This window comes from Mercenaria mercenaria, chromosome 9, assembly GCF_021730395.1.
Source record: "Mercenaria mercenaria strain notata chromosome 9, MADL_Memer_1, whole genome shotgun sequence".
Lineage (NCBI taxonomy): Eukaryota > Metazoa > Mollusca > Bivalvia > Venerida > Veneridae > Mercenaria > Mercenaria mercenaria.
Window position 1 is genome coordinate 62,743,590 of NC_069369.1, and position 18,536 is coordinate 62,762,125.

At 33.1% G+C, this 18,536-nt stretch overlaps 1 protein-coding gene across 1 annotated transcript in view; it reads left to right on the forward strand.

Moving 5' to 3' along the window:
* LOC123547271 (G-protein coupled receptor dmsr-1-like) overlaps positions 1 to 18,536 on the forward strand; it is a 62,958-nt gene that overhangs the window by 15,932 nt on the left and 28,490 nt on the right. Inside the window, exon 2 of the mRNA XM_045334237.2 lies at positions 12,877 to 12,916. The gene's annotated coding sequence lies outside the window, so the exon portion shown is untranslated. The remainder of the gene's footprint in view (positions 1 to 12,876; positions 12,917 to 18,536) is intronic.

Consider the following 18,536-nt stretch of genomic DNA (forward strand, 5'->3'; position numbering starts at 1 on the left):
GTAATGCTTATTACATTTAAATAGTTATTAACTGGTAAGCATAAATGACAAACGTATTGATATAAACAAAACCAACAGTTTTTATATGTTACAAAAATACAGACCTTTATGTATCCCAGTGGCAGCAGGCTTTGATTGACAAACTACAATAGTTGAAAAATACTTTCTTTTCTGTGAAACTGTCTAATATAGGGTAGCGGTATGTAGCCCTCTAACAGTAAGTGTATGTTTCATACAGCAAAGGAAATGTGCATTGAAGAAAACGTTACTTCTACCTTACCATATGTTTATTTCTTGAAGAAATGATTTGGTAGGGTTAATTGTGGACTACATGGATTAATACTACACTATTCTTGCAAAAGATTATTCAAGTCTTAATTGATTTAAATATTAAGTTCTGACATAAAGTCATGATATGAAGAATGATACAAATTTGAATTAAGTCATTTTCTAGCCTTTAATAATTGAATTCGGTACATAAAACATCGAACTAATTAGAAAATTATTTATGTTTTACTTGAGGGTATATCGGATAGACAAAAGAATGTTTCATTGTTTCAGTGTAATATAACAACATATTTCTTCGAGTGAATATAACATTAAGTATTACAATATGGTGTTCTTGAGTCAGAGATATTGCGATCAACAAATTTTCGTTTTATGTTATGCGTTATAGATGGGTTTATCAAATTGTTTAAGTTTTACGTACATATCGTCACGCCCAGTGAGCAACGCCATACACAGTATCATGACGTCATAATGTAAATTTGTATTTGGGAATTTATAGATTTCTTGAACACTTTAATATGATAAAGCGCATATCTTTATGTTTTATATGTATTTATATACTGTTATAATTATCTTCTTTTTTATACCCCCACCAAACATGTTTGAGGGGGGTATATAGGAGTCAGTTTTGTCGCGTCCCGTCGCGTCCCAAAATCTATTATCTCAGTTATTACCAAATGGATTTGATTCAGACTTAAAATACATGTTCCACCTTATCATCCACATCATGTGACACAAGGTGCATAACTCTTGACACCAAATTTTCATGAATTATGTCCCCTTTTACTTAGAATTTAAGGTTAATTTTGTTGTATTTTCACTAAATCTCTGTTATTACTAAATGGATTTGATTCAAACTTAAAATAGATGTTCCACCTCATCACCCACACCATGTGACACTAGGTGCATAACTCTGACACCATTTTTTTTATGAATGATGCCCCTTTTTACTTAGAATTTAAGGTTGATTTTGATGTATTTTCAATATATCTCAGTTACTACTGAATGGATTTGATTCAAACTTAAAATAGATGTTCCACCTCATCACCCACATCATGTGCCCACATCATGTGACACAAGGTGCATAACTCTGACACCAAGTTTTCATGAATTATGTCCCCTTTTACATAGAATTTAAGGTTAATTTTGTTGTATTTTCACTATATCTCAGTTATTACTAAATGGATTTGATTAAAACTTAAAATAGTTGTTCCACCTCATCACCCAGATGATGTGACATAAGGTGCTTAACTCTGACATAAATGTTTTATGAATTATGTCCCCTTTTACTTTAAATTTAAGGTTGATTTTGGTGTATTTTCACTATATCTCAATTATTACAAGATGGATTTGATTCAAACTTACAATAGATGTTCCACCTCATCACCCACATCATGTGACACAAGGTGCATAACTCTGACACCAATTTTTCATGAATTATGCCCCTTTTTACTTAGAATTTAAGGTTAATTTTGATGTATTTTCACTATATCTCAGTTACTACTGAATGGATTTGATTCAGACTTAAAATAGATGTTCCACTTCATCACCCACATCATGTGACACAAGGTGCATAACTCTGACACTAATTTTTCTTGAATTGTGTCCCCTTTTACCTAGAATTTAAGGTTAATTTTGATGTATTTACACTATATCTCATTCTGATTGGCTTAGAGCCAAAGAGAAGTAACCTTTTTTTTAACTTTTGTACTGAGTTTCTTCCCCTTAAATTCCAGGAATTAGTCTATTTTTAGAAAGCCTATTTTTAGATTTTCAATATTTTAGGTATTTTTCTAACTTTTTTTATTATAAGTCCTATGTAAAAAGTAAAAACATTTTTCTGTGGTAACATGGGTCGGTAAGACACATTTTTGTATTCACTTTTAGTGTTTCTCTAATATTAGAGATTTAATATATTTACTAGTATTACTATACTAGTATTATACTAGTATTACTTATATGTGGAAGCCCAGGATGAAGTACTCCAAAGTATTTTTAAGATTTCTTATGGTTGCCATTCTTCTGTGATAAGACAGTATGGTTGGGGTATGAGACACTCCTGTGACAGTTCTAGTTTTTTTTTTAAATAATTTTCAACTATTTATAATTCGTATTCTGTCGCTCTCAGTAACAGTTAATGTTTAGAACGGCGAAAGTTATGAATATAATCCGGCGTTATATTTCAATTAACTACTGAAAGAAGTGAAATAGATTTTGGTAGCATAGTCACAGAAACAACAATACACATATCAGTAAACTCAAAAGTTTGCCTCCATTTTGATTATATTGAAAGAAATGTGTTTAAGCTACACCTAGTGGAAAAAGTCCACAGGTCAAACAGAAATGAAAAGTACATTTATCTGCATTGCTCCGCTCCCTCAGTGAAAGTTTATTTAAAATGGAAATGCTTGATGGTTTGTCTTCAGATATAGCAATAGAATTGTATTTTACACAATGAAGAATGTAAAAAATGGCTTTCATTGATTGGACTACTTTTGGTATAAATCATTTTGTGATTATTCAGCAACACGTCTTCAATTGTAGGTTTTAATACAACCGTATAGAATATACTTCTGGTATTGGTGTATTACAGCATGCACAGTGAGCATAATTATTATGTTTTAGTTCAGACTATTAACAGAAAACCATCATAAAATAGTACTGATTTCAGTTTGAAATGTACCATTTAAAATTATTAATCTTTGTTTAATTGAGCCTGCATGGAAAATAAGTCTATCCTAACATTAACAAAACACTTGTGTTAATGTCGATAACAAATGACAGAATGCTCAAATGCACAATTATAAAGGTTCCACTTTGCATCTTTGTGTTATATTTGAGCAATAACTTCTTGTGCTAATTTATCACTAGCTTCCCCGGAGAACGTGATTTAATAATGTGCCAAATTACGAATGCAATTATTCCTAGAAACCTGATTACTTTCACTAGTAACAAAAGATTTATTAATCAGCAACTCAAACAATTGATATTCTAATTTATTAGACAAACGCCTCTTGAAACTGCAGATCCCAACAGACGTTCGTATACAAATGATACGATACATTTATCTAGATTATACATTTTGTTTGTCTGCATAAATGTCGTATATTTCAATAATAAAAGTTATAACTCAAGAAACAACGATGTTTGCTCATTATTTAAGAAACATCGGCGCTTTCTATGCTTGTCTGATAACTCTTTAGTGCAAGTAATATATTGTTGTCTATCAAATAATGTTGTGGATGCAGCGAGATAAATAAGAAGTAATTGCACTTGAATGATCTTTTCAAACAGAAATGCTTTGAATCAGAAATATATTAAATAACAAGCTAGTCAGTTTCGAACGGCAAAACCTAATAAGTTATTACAGTATGCTTGATTTTATTGCGAATAATTTGTCAAACATAGCTGTAATATTACAAACGTTTATTGATTTGTATCAATTATAAATCAAATTAAATTCGTTGTCTATCTTCAAGAAATAGTAGTTTTAGCATGTCACTGATGGCATTTAAGACTGGCCGTATTTGTTTATAATCTTATTTTGTTGCATAGATATTTACAAATGTTATATGATAGTACATATAAAAACATATATGATTGATCAAATAACCAGCTATTCTAATGAAATAGTATCTTATTAAAAACTTCCTCCTGTATTTGGTATTTCGAGTTACAGCCCCGTTTAAATGTTCTGTAGTTTGAAGTTTGTCAGTCAATGAACAAAACTTAAGACTGCACTAACACTTTAATCCTACCCCTAAATTGGATGAACTAACCCTAACTACTTGATATGACTGTTGGCTTTAACATCAAATCCGACTGGTTTCTTTCCTCTTGAATTATTTCGTTTACGGTCAACGTCTAGGCGGATATGCGTCTACTAATTATCCCCCGCCGATGAAATCGGGAGGGTGTATTGAAATGGCGTTGTCCGTCCGTCAGTCCGTCAGTCCGTCCGTCCGTCCGTCCGCAGCCATTTCTCAGTAACTACTTGGTAGAATTTCATGAAACTTGAAATAAACATGAACCAACATACTGCGATGATGCCTGTCAGGTTTTTTTTTTGATTGGTCAATTTCCCTCAGAGTTATTGCCCTTGATTTAATAAAAAATGTCCGTCTGCAGCTATTTCTCAGTAACTTACAGGTAGAATTTCCTCAAATTTGAAATAGACATGAACCAAGATACCGTGCTGATGCCCGTCAAGTTTGTTTTTTTTGATAGGCCAATTTCCGTCAGAGTTATTGCCCTTGATTTAATGAAAAATGTCCGTCTGCAGCCATTTCTCAGTAACTAGCAGGTAGAATTTCATCAAACTTGAAACAGACATGAACCAAGATACTGAGACGATGCCCTTCAAGGTTTTTTTCGATTGGTCAATTTTCCATATAGTTATTGCCCTTTAATTGTTTAAAAATCCACAGATCTGTACATAACAAACCAACCAATTGGAAGAATTTCATTAAACTTCTTTCATTCTTTTCCATGAACATTTATTATAAACATGTGATGTTGTGTACCTACACCTGGTCACCACCTTACCTTGGTCCCCCCCCCCCCCCCCCCCCCCCCCACCATTTTTTTTTTCATTTTTCATTTTCTATCAATATTTATAATCAACATGTAAACTGTTGTATCCTTAACCACCCCCCCCCAGCCCCACCCAAACAAACCATTTATTTTCTTTTAATTTGATTTTGAATTTCATTAAACTTTTTTCATTCTTTTCCATGAACATTTATTATAAACATGTGATGTTGTGTACCTACACCTGGTCACCACCTTACCTTGGTCCCCCCCCCCCCCCCCTCCCACCATTTTTTATTTTTTTTTTTTTTCATTTTTCATTTTCTATCGATATTTATAATCAACATGTAAACTGTTGTATCCTCACCCCCATCCCCCCCCCCACCCCCCAGCCCCACCCAAACAAACCATTCATTTTCTTTTAATTTGATTTTGACTAATGAAATTATTTGCTTCTTGGTAACATTCTTAACTTTTCGCTGGATATATTTTTTTGCCGTTCCTCAACTCTGACCCTTTCGGCGGGGGATTCCAATTCATCGAATTTGCTTGTTATTTTTAGATTATCGGTCGCCGTCCGATTACCAGGCTTTCGGACTAAACATTTATTCAAGGATACATTCATAAAATGCAAAACGGTACTTCATATATGTTGCAGTCATTTATTAAAGCTTTATTTAACAGAAATCAAAAACGATTGGAATTCTATTGAATGAATTTACTTCCAAAAGGCTAATACCCTCGTGTGCATTTTAATACTAAGTCTAGCATTAACCGTTAAACTTGATTGATATATGAGAAGCGTTTAATGCTGAAACGGATTATCAGTATAGCGTTCTTAGAAGTCAATCATGTTTTATCAACTCGTAAAATATGCTGTGATATAAGTTGTACCTATATACTTACAAAGATATTTACGATAAGTGGTATAACCACTCACGGCATTGTTTATAGCGATATAAAATTGGTATATACATATCTTAGATAGATAGCAATCGACATTCATTCCAGCAGAGCATTCAACGACGCCTAACATGTCATTAATCGGAGAATTTTACATTATCATTAAAAGTAAATTTCTTCTCGAAACATCCAGTAAGAATGTTCTTTTCGCCGATAGATGTATTAATAATAACGCATATTTTTACTGCTTTCGTGTCAGACATCTCTCCCATCTGTCATAATTTATTTATACTTTATCAGTAACACTAACAAAGTCAAAACCGAATTTTGCTTGTTATATTAGGCCTAAGGCTTAAGCCATTTCGCCAGCATTCAAGAGCATACATATTCCTCTTATTTTAATGTTCATTACTTATATTATTGTCAGTGCGTACTTGCTACAGGAATACTTATACTTTCTTTCCACATAATCATGTATTCTTTGTATTCCCTTATTCCTTATTGAAAATATATATTCTATGAAAATCTATATTCATAAAACAAGTCTTGGTCATTATATTATGAAAAATTCAAAACTGGAAGAACCAATTGGAATACTCACATTTCTAGACACGAAACCCTACAGTAGTGTAAGTATGGATCCGTAAAATGTTGATATTTACACAACAATGTGACAGCCTAATGAAAAATATTAGAAAACAAGACCAACACAAAGGGACATAATTTGAGATGACCTCGGAAAGTCCTGTTGCAAAAATCGCCACTAGGAAGTTAAGCCGCATAATAGTGCACATTTAATATCATTCGAACCCCACCCCCATCATGTTCCATAACTATTAGTGTTTAAAAAGTTATCCACGTCAGGTAACTAAGGTTAATAAAAGGTACAGTATGTAAAACACAAAATAACTCTAAAAGCATTCCTTATGAAAGATAAACGCATGTACTCAGTATCTTTGCAATAGGACAAACAACATTAAGGATCCGACGAAACTGCAAAGGACACAGTTGTCAAAACAGTACCAAAGCCATTTATTTAAAGTAGGTTTTAAGACCTCAAAACCATAAAATAGCCCACATGTTCCGTTAGACACAGGCAAAGAGGACAGTGGAACTGCAAAAGGACACACAAAATGCTCTTTCAATTGTAACAAATGTAATTTGAATCTTGTCATATCCATACTCTGACTAAATAAATACATTTTCCGGCAAATGTCAGGTTTTGATACATGTTGTAATGAAAATGTTTTGGATTACGTTTTTTCTAAACTATTAGTAAATATAATTACGACGGTTTATGATAACTGCACTCTGTTGAGGAAATAATAAGTACCTGCAAATTGGGGAAATGTACAATTCAAACTAAATTTAAAGTTATCTCTCTTATAACATTTTTTCGTATTTTGATGATATCATTCTGTTTAAATGTTTTAAAGAGATGCAAAGCTAAACCAAATAAAAAGAAATACAATAGATGTAAACTGTTGCTTAATCACAGTACGTGGAGTGTATGTAGACTAATTAGCTATAATAATGCATGCATTCAGATTACTTGTCAAAATAACCCGTCTCATGGACGTTTGATTTGAAGGTGGTGAAATATTAACGTCTATTTCTTCACCTGACGATTCGTAATCAATTGAAGCCAACCTTAATAACATCGCTGGCCACCAGAAAGGAAATCCTTTAAGGTTAATATTTATCGGGACTTTTTTGAAGAAGAATTGTCATCGTTTTAGGCATAAATGGACTTTATCTCCACAGGACTTGAGAAGAAATTTTTACATCAGTGAAAAACATTAATTAATTGATATGTAACGGAATGCCACATGCCGCTTAATGTTTCATACTGATCACATTTATCGTTTATAGTAGAGTGACTCTTGGTAGAAGACAAGGTTAGCACAATACAAAAAAAAGAAACGATTGTTGCTTGGGGTAATTAAAAATGTTATAGATTGTAGTAAAGTACCTCTAAATAGCTTAGTTAAGTTTAAAAGTTGTCGAACGATTTTTAGTTTTGCTAGTTGCATACATGTTTGGCATGCACGGCTTTATTCTTGAAAGAAATTAATTGAAAACTCGTTGATATATTTAGTGACGCTTTGACGGATGATTATATTTGTAAATAGTTTTCTTTGTGAGCGGTCATAACAGAAAATAGAAAGGTAATAATAGTTTTGCTTTACTACGGACACAAACGCGCAGTTTCAACTAGAGGTAGATATCAAGCAAATTTCTGCATTTAGTCTGAGGTAAAAACAAACTAATTCAAAGGATTATCTGCAACTCAATAAAAATAATTATTCGAATTTAAGGAATCATCCCGCCATCAGTCATTCTGATTGATCTTTTTCCGGTAAAACTTCGAGATATTTCGGCTTAATTTTTAACAAAATTTAAATGTCTTTCTTTTGTTGTTGTCTCTTAAAGTTTCGGTTGTCAAGTTCGTGACGAAAATCGGTAATTTTCCTGAAAAAATTTAAATTTGGTGTTCTTTTCATGATTTATTCTTGCGCGTGACAGTTTGCACATGTGTTTGAACAAACCCATACTGTGTTCGATCATTTTTGACAACGTAAAAGTACCAAGTATAATTAGTCAAGTTGAGATGGCAGTTATATTTGTGTGAATGTATTATTATACAGTAGTATTAACATTTATAATCTCATTATAAAGCACTGTAAGGTAAATGTCCAGTTACGACAAGGCGCCAAGCTATACAACCGGACCGGCATCTTACACTACCAATGTCAGGTATATTCATTCATTTTTTTAATGTGACATTGGTAGTGTAATATGCCAGTCCGGCTGTATATCCAGGCGCCCGCTAACCTTACGGTGAGTTATTAATCAGTAGTTTTATGATTATATGTCTGGTTATTTGGTTTGAAATTTAGAAGAAAAAAATGAATTGTAAATTTCTACATTTCTCACCATATTTTTTTCGGCACATTTTGTTATCAAGGTGATTATAATATGCTGAAATCGCATATCTCTATCTTTTCATGCGTATTACGAATTTAAAATTTCGTTGTTTCATTTCATACCGTATGGATAATACATGTGTTTTCGTATTGAATATCTGCATAATTTTGAGAACTTTGCCAGTACCATTGTCCCTCAAGGGATAGACACCGACGTCTTTCGAGAAATTCCTAATATGCTATAAAAATGAAACATACATGCATAAACGATATTATACTGTATCATTAATTTATATAACATGAAAATAGCTGAATTTAATAAATGTTATACATTTCATTTAAGAATTGTTTTTATTATGCGTTATAAGACCGTTTTACACGGATATATATATATATATATATATATAAGGTTACGTTAAGAGTACCTGATCGCCTTTTTAATACACTTTTACACCCCAAAACAGCTAAGCTAGAATAATTGACACATGGTTGTTGTATAACTGTTTTGTTTTGTTTTTTGTATTTTTCGTTGTTGTTGTTGTTGTTTGTTTTTGTTGTTATTTTGTTCAAAAAGCACCACTGTATTGTCTTGCAATAATCACGAAAAAGGAAATAAGGTATTATATTACATTTTGCATTTGTATTACATTTAGAAAAAACACTTTTCTAGTTAATTTCTAAGATTCGAAAACTGACAGAGATAAATAGATTCCATTACTCTTTTTAATGGTACATACAAGTTCAAGTGCTAACAATTATGATGTCTGGAGCATCACAACATCAAATCTTATATCATTATTTACGGAAGTCAATTTATAATCATCCATTAAACAGAAGAGGAAAAGAAGCTTGTGTCTGCTGAACGTCAATATGGAATTAACTAATTTTCAAAATTATTAAGATACATAATAAGTCCTATCATGCAAATGTCATCCAGAACATAGACAGGAAATGTGAATTTATGGACTCGTCATTATTTTTTGTTTAATTTTGTTCAAGGATCATTATCTATTTGCGTTAAAGTAAATGCTTATTTTCAAAATGTGCGTTGATTTTGAAGAACATTCAAATTGTTGCTAAAAAGCCTTTCACCTTGATGGATTCCACTTTTGAGTATTCCTTAAAATTCACACAGCGGATGGTCGTTTATAAATGCATATGAAGTGTTCGAAAGATTAAATTCAGCAAAAATACAAAAGTTGCTAAGATAAGATTTCTATTTATTATCTGTCGGCATGTGAAATAATGCAACTAACTGTTTTACATGCTTCATCTCTAACGCATTTCCACTTGATTTGATTATCTTTAATTTACAAAAGTTCCAAGATAAAATGGTAAAATGGATTTTCAAGCACATTGTCATTTGCAACTTTCGATTGAAAACACTTGAAAATGGACTGCTTAGCTGTTGAGGTCTGAATTTTGTATTACTGGCATTTTTCTAAATCATTTAAAGCTTTATTTATAGTGGCATTGTCTTTTCTGACTTATACTAATGAAAATATATCCATAACATTGAAATTTAACAAGGTTCTTAAGAGACAAAATCCTAACGGATAAGTTATAAGTAAATTAAAATACCGTTTGTTCTTGCATACAAACTTGTTCGTAGGGGTGTATTTACAAGGAAGAAAACATGCATTGACGGAGGTATTCGCGCTTTTGCGCTGTTTATGCATATCTTAATTATTCGCGAACGAAAGTCCCTCTGTCAACAAACGAAATGGATGTTGAGTGGTCCTTGTTCTAGTCAGAAATCGACTATACACTACTTTTGTTGTTATCCACAAATTAAATACGATTTCGTGTTAGTTGTACTTATATGCTTCTGTTCATTGTGTAAGCAGTTATTTTTGTGCTTACTAAACACGACATCTCGGGCGTCACTGTGATTGTTTACTAGACGCTTATCAATTACAATGCTATGATTTTGTCTTAAACCAGTATGTATTGACAGAATAGCTTAGACACAACTAGTCAGAATATCTTAGACACAACAACTAAGAAGTAATTAATCAAAGTTGCATATGTTATGCCGGGCAGTAATATGCAAAATATAAATAAATCTTGTTTCTGTTTCTTCTTGAAATACATAATATACATGTCAAACGTAATCCAACAATTAATATTAAGATCTATAACAATATCGTTTTTGAAGCAAAGAAAGACATCAAACAAATTGTGTTGATAATGGTCTTGTCTACAAACAAATGTCTTAACAATATTGCGTTTGTACTGAAAATGCCATTGTATTTACCCCTATTTTGCACACATATCTATACGTTGTAATATATATTTGGTATTCTTCTCTTGTAAAACAAAGTACTGTAATACGTGTGCTATAAACCATCTCTGAACAGAACCGTTCCTGTTGTAAAGACTGTTGATTTTGTTTTCTAAATTAACATTTAAATTGTATTCTAAGTATGAATAAAGACCATCTTTGAATAAAGAAGATTTGTTCTCTCTCTCAAGGGTGGTCGTTATATACAGGCTTTGCTACGGAAACGCAATTAAACTCGCTGTTGTTATGTTGGGAACTACAGTAGAACAAATAAAACCATACTTACGGATCAGACGTTTTAGTTGTGTTTGCGAAAGGGTACAATTCAAATCATTATGACTTATTAGTCCCCTACTGGTTGAAAACCAGTTTCGGGGACTATAGGAATGCACTTTTCCGTCCTTCATTCCGTCCGTCCTTCCGTCCGTCCGCAATTTCGTGTCCGGTCCATAACTCTGTCATCCATGAAGGGATTTTAACATTACTTGGCACAAATGTTCCCCATGATAAATCGACTTGTCATGCACAAAAACCCGGGCCCCTAGCTCAAAGGTCAAGGTTACAGTCGGAGGTCAAATGTCAACAGGGTTTTTTTTCTGTCCGGTCCATAACTCTGCCATCCATGAAGTGATTTTAATATTACTTGGCACAAATGTACCTCATAATAAGACTATGTAGCATGCACAACGTTCAGATCCCCAGCTTAGATGTCAAGGTCACACTTAACATGGCATGAACAGGGTCTGTTTCATGTCTGATCCATAACTCTGTCATTCATTAAGGGATTCTAATATTACTTGGCACAAATGTTCCCCATGATGAGACAACATGTCATACGCAAAACCCGGACCCCTGGCTAAATGGTCAAGGTCACATTTGGGCGTCAAATATTAACAGGGCCTTTTTCCTGTCCGGTCCATAACTTTGCCATCCATGAAGGGATTATAACATTACTTGGCATAAATGTTCCCCATGATGAGACGACCCGGACCCCTACCTTAAAGGTCAAGGTCACAATTGGAGGTCAAACGTTAATAGGGTCTTTTTTTCTGTCCGGTCCAGAACTCTGTCATCCATCAAGGGATTACAATATTACTTGACATAAATGTTCCCCATGACGAGACAACGTGTCATGCGCAACAGTCAGAACCCTAGCTTAAAGATCAAGGTCACACTTTGAGATCAAAGGACTATAGGATTGTTTTCCCGTCCGGTCTATAACTTTGTAATGCAAGACAGGATTTAAATATCAGTAGGCACAAATATTCCCCTAGATGAGACGGATTGTCATGCGCAAAACCCGGGCCCTAGGTCAAGGTCACATTTAGAGGCCAAACATCTGATACAAAAATGACTTTGTCCGGAGCATTTCTTCTTCGTGCATGGAGGATTTTGATGTAACTTGGCACAAATGTTCACCACCAGGAGACGGGTTGTCTTGCGCAAGAACCAGGTCCCTAGGTCAAAGGTCAAGGTCATACTTAGAGGTCAAATGTTAAATTTAAGAATGACTTTGTCCGGAGCATTTCTTCTTCATGCATGGAGGGATTTTGATGTAACTTGGCACAATTATTCACCACCATGAGACACCTTTGCTTTTAGAATTACGCCCCTTTGTTTTTACTATAAATAGATTATATTGTTACTTTTTTATTACTGGCCGTAGGGAAAAATCGAGACCACTTTTTCTGGTACAACATGCATGTTACATCGAACTTTTAGGTGTATTTTGACATATCTCTACCTGGTAAAAAGTTTTGTGTGAACTTATAATAGATTTTTTATTTGTTTTAGGAATTAATTTCCCTTTGTTGTTACTACAAATAACTTATATGATAACTTGTTTTATAATTGGCCAAAAAAAAATCCATATTAAATTGTCTGGTTTATAGCTGTCTTTGTACCGCTATTAGAGCACTAACGTAAATTCTTGTATCATTTCAGAGTGTGAATCGTTCTTAGACTAAAAATTCGCAGTAACACAGTAAGTATACTCAAAATTTCAACTTAGATTTGATAGTAATGAAATCTTGAATTTTAAAAGTCTTTTTCTTTCTGAAATGGTGCGACAGTAAGTTCCCATTATCTCATATAGTGTCTAACGAAATAATATATGAATAAATATGTTCAGAATGTTTACCTAGTTCCTAGGATAACTAAGTAGAATTTTGAAATGTTATTGAATGAACATCAACATGCATTGGTTCCATGGACGCATCACACAATAAATCCGTTCAAAAAGTCAACATTTAACAATTGAAGAGTCCATGAGTTTTGACATGAGGAAATGTTAAATGTTCTTATGGATATGAAAGAGTTGTGTGCTATATATTTATGTTTAGGTCCGACTTTAGATGTTTTATAAGAAACATAAATTATTATTCAACCGAATCTGCTATAACACTGTTTGATTGCGATCTAGTCTTCTTTGTAAAGTGTCAACAGCAGTCTTTGTTTTGAACAAATGAAGTTAAGTTGTTTCTTTTTTGAAGTTCGGTATATATTCCATAATAATAGCAGTGAAAAGACACTAGTCTGTAAATACAATGCCGTTGTTCTCAAGAAGTAAATAAATACTGGCTACTAGACAGATTGAACGCTGTTACAACAGGATTGGTGTACAAGAAGGGTAAATCATGTAAATGAAACATGTTACAAATTGTTTTACTGAATTCAATTAATTATATATCTAGTTTTGTTTAAAGAACAATGCGAACAGGAAACCTTTCCGATTCCGTTTTTCATCAAACACTTTGTAAGGTACACCGTGTAATGCATGGTGTCTAGCTTGTTACATGTAGTTCGTTCTGATTTATTGCGTTCAAAAACGTTTAGAATTCAGTCTGTTCCTTAAAATAAATCGTAGTGGACTTGTGCAAATGAATGGTCCGAACGTAACAGGTAACAACACAATTTGTACTGCACTGCTTCAAATTCCGAGAAGTAAACAAAGTTGATTAATTTTATTTGTCATTGTAATAAACATTTAACCACTTACTTAATCTAGTAATTATCATTTACGAAGGTTTCCGCCAAAACCGTCCCAGATTAAATGGAAAATAAAAATAAGAAACCGCCGAGTAATGTTTAAATGATATTTACAGTAAATGAAACCATTTACCTGGTAAAGCCTTAATTCTTATGCCCGAATATTAACACCAAATGCTCACTTAGCCAAAATTACCAGAAAACATAAAATAAGCTATGATGATATTCGATCCCTCCTTCGAAAAGTTTTTATTAGGAAATAATTTAAGTTTTTTGATCTCTTGATAAAATTTTAAACTCTTTACCTTATTTTCATCTGTTTTGGCCGAAGACACTATACACCTAGTTATTACGGGATATAAATTGTATTGTCCTAATAACAGTCAAAAACTTAGACTGATTTAAAATCTCACCACAGAATTTTGATGCTTCTCCAATTATTTTGGGACCGGCTTTGGTGAAATTCACATGTACCACTATACACTTTGCTACAAATGACCTACGTGACAGCGTGGTTATTGTCACTGCGAGACTTGCTCTGGTCGTCATGTGACTTGTACATGTTCTTAGGTGCCCGCTCGTGCCTGAAATAATGTCCAAAGTGGCATGTGTGTTCTTACTTTATCATTAAAGCTTGAAAATCTTCATATTACCTAAGCTGGGTTTTGGTTTGACCTCAAACGTATTAAAAGAGAGAAATATTCCTGCGTCAGCAGCGGTTTGCTGTCGCTATTATAGTTAAAGGTTCTTTAATTAAAAAGCAATTATTGCTTTCAATATAGAGAAAATCTCATGGCTTTTCCTGGTCTTTGTTTACTTGAGGTATGACTATTGACGTTATAATTCAAAGCCTTTTGATCTTACATCACTCTATTTTGATCTGCGTAATGCTCAGTTAAAAACAAAACAAAGGAGAAATGTGATAATGACTGGTGTCACAAAAAAGGATTTCCATGTCGTCCGCCGTACATTTATTTTATTTGCAGACCAATTTCAATTTTGATGGAACCTATTGACATGTCTGGCACGGGGAGTTTCTGCTTCCATTTCCTGATCAGAGTTCAATATCCACGTTAATATTTTCAATTTATCAAACAGGCATAACCTGTCACTTCCTGTGAAAACAGCTTTAGAACTCAAGATAAATATAAGAGATATGTCAAATGTGAATTTAATACGCGTCTGGTTGATCGACATATGATATTATAATCAATATCGGTTTATCGTGATTCTGTTGCTGTTTACAGATCAGAATATCTCGCCTTAGTGTGTATTATTATTGCAAACGAAAAAGGTTACCGTAGCGAATTTCTCTACATGCTAGTAATGGGAAATTTGATGACAAAGTTGAGACCTATGCGAGGCTCTTTTTAGGTACCAAAAACAATCCACTTGTACAAAACCCCACATCGAAATAGAGATAGTGTACAATGTACATACGAAATAGAGATAATGTACAATGTACATACGAAATAGAGATAATGTACAATGTACATACGTGTATACATTAGAGCCAATTATGTGTGACCGCGATAACGTTTACATAAAGGAAACATTCATATGTAAAACGGAAACACATCAAGGCATCTCTATGGAACGGTCAGTGGCAAAGCTTAAAGAAGTTAACTGGCGCCAAACTTTTACCAAAATGTTCCCATAATGCATGACACTGAATAATATTACTCGCCTCAAGGGTCATCCCTTGCATTCGTCAAAGTATCCGCAGGAACACAATGTCATTGTGAAACACAAATATGCTAAATGAATTTATTGATGTTTCATCCGCATGTTCCGCAAGCAAATGGTTTCCTGGATTTCTCTATGAATGTAAGACAGTACCACCGGGATAACAAATCATTTTAAAGAACTCCGAATGTGCTAATAGGGTTGCTTTTTTTGTTCAAAATATCTTTTTACATTTTGAATTTATCATCAGAAACAATTTCAGATGGGCATTTTCCATTGTAAATTCTGGCCATTTTAGACAAGACGTTTAAAATTCGAATGTTGGCTTTATTTTTTTTGATGACTTGTTATAAAAACATGCAGGATATCGTGGCATACCAGCAATATTTGTATACAAAATGTTCATTATACCCCCACCAAACATGTTTGGAGGGGGGTATATAGGAATCAGTTTGTCGCGTCGCATCCCGTCGCGTCCCGTCCCGTCGCGTCCCGAAATCTATTATCTCAGTTATTACTTAATGGATTTGATTCAGGCTTAAAACAGATGTTCCACCATATCACCCACATCATGTGACACAAGGTGCATAACTCTGACACCAAGTTTTCATGAATTATATCCCCTTTTACTTAGAATTTAAGGTTAATTTTGTTGTATTTTCACTATATCTCAGTTATTACTAAATGGATTTGATTCAAACTTAAAAAAGTTGTTCCACCTCATCACTCACATCATGTGACATAAGGTGCTTAACTCTGACATCAATTTTTTATGAATTATGTCCCCTTTTTACTTTAAATTTAAGGTTGATTTTGATGTATTTTCACCATATCTCAGTTATTACAAAATGGATTTGATTCAAACTTAGAATAGATGTTCCACCTCATCACCAACATCATGTGACACAAGGTGCATAACTCTGACACCAATTTTTCATGAATTATGCCCCTTTTTACTTAGAATTTAAGGTTTATTTTGATTTTTGTTCACTGTATCTCAATTACTACTAAATGGATTTGATTTAAACTTAAAATAGATGTTTCACCTCATCACCCACATCATGTGACACAATGTGCATAACTCTGACACCAATTTTTCTTGAATTATGTCCCCTTTTACATAGAATTTACGGTTAATTTTGATGTATTTTCACTATTTCTCATTCTGATTGGCTCAGAACTAAAGGGAAGTAACCTTTTTAAAACTTTTGTACTGAGTTTCTTCCCCTTAAATTCCAGGAATAAGTCGATTTTTAGAAATCCTATTTTTAGATTTTCAATATTTTTGGTATTTTTTTTAACTTTTTTATTATCAGTCCTATGTAAAGAGTAAATACATTTTTCTGTGGTAACATGGGTCGGTAAGACACTTTTTTGTACTCACTTTTAGTGTATCTCTAATATTAGAAATTTTTTATATTTACCTCATCCCTCATCCAGGGCACATAATTATACTAGTATTACTTATATGTGGAAACCCAGGATGAAGTACTCCAAAGACGAGTAAACTTCTTTTTAAGTATTAAGCTTTCTTGACATTTTTATATTATTCTAAGTATTTTTAAGATTACTTATGTTTGCCATTCTTCTGTGACAAGACCGTATGGTGGGGGTATGAGTCACTCCTGTGACAGTTCTAGTTAAAATCTTCTTTTATCATCATCGCAGACATTTACAATGATGTTTAATGTATATCTAGATCTGAAACAATAAACCAAAGTTCGCGATGACCCTAATAAGGCATTAGAATACGTTGTCTATCAATACAAATTACACAATACAAAATCAGAATTATCAGATACAAAAGCTTTGATACGGTTGTTTTAATAATTACTTTACTTTATATGGTTTTAAAATTAAAAAATGTAGTTCGCCGTTAAAATTCCATGATGACCTGTGTACATGTACATGATTTTGTATGCACATTTTGCATACGAGACAAAAACATATAATGATAGATATATAATTTTATTAAGGAACTACCATTTTCCATATTGAAGTTTATCCTTTTAAACTGAAAATGTCAAAACAATAACAGTAGTAAAGCCATACCCCATTGTTAACCTTGTGGAAGCCCATATCTTAGTTCTAACTCATCACATTTCATACATATTTGATAATATCTAATGGATGACATAGGTTCCGTAACTCTTGCTTTCATTTTGATTAAATTATGCCGTAATGTACGAAGCCGTCTTTTTTAAGCAAAAATATTTTATTATTATTTATTAATTATTATGGTGACTTACAACAAAATTGTGTTGGCGATTGTCAGCAACTCATTGGTAAAATAATGCCATTTTTACTACATTGTCTTCTTTTTACAACAATATTCTGTTCGCGATTGGCAGCAAGTTAGCATTTCTGAAAGCACACCTCTCCGCTGGATGAAACTTATCACTCTTCTTTGTAATGATAATACCAATTTAGTAACCCTGGCTTTCATTAGAAAATTTTAGTGTCTCTTGTTTTTTTTTGTTTTTTTTTATATTGTGTTTTCCTATTCCGTCGCAACCGCACATTTCCTACCCCCAAATCACCTACTCATGTTAATCCCTGGTTTTTAGTTTCATGTTTTTGATATTGACTCTTAGTATTCTGCAATCTCCCGTCCCATCCGCAACCACCGCAAACACCACCCGACATTCTTTTACTTTCATATTATTGTGTTTCTAAGTATAGTTTTTTACTCAACCAACCACTACCAACGAAATATTCAACTAAAATAATCCCTTTCAGACTGTTCCCTTATTTAACTTTTCATCTTTGTCGGCGAGCTTCCTTGTCTGCTTATAACTCTTGTTCATTAGAACGGCTAGACTTCTATTTTATTCTGTAATTCAATTACACTTGATATATCCATCATATCAGTAGAGTTAAGTGGGAACTCACTTTAGTATACCAAAGAAGATGCAGCACATTTAAGTTGC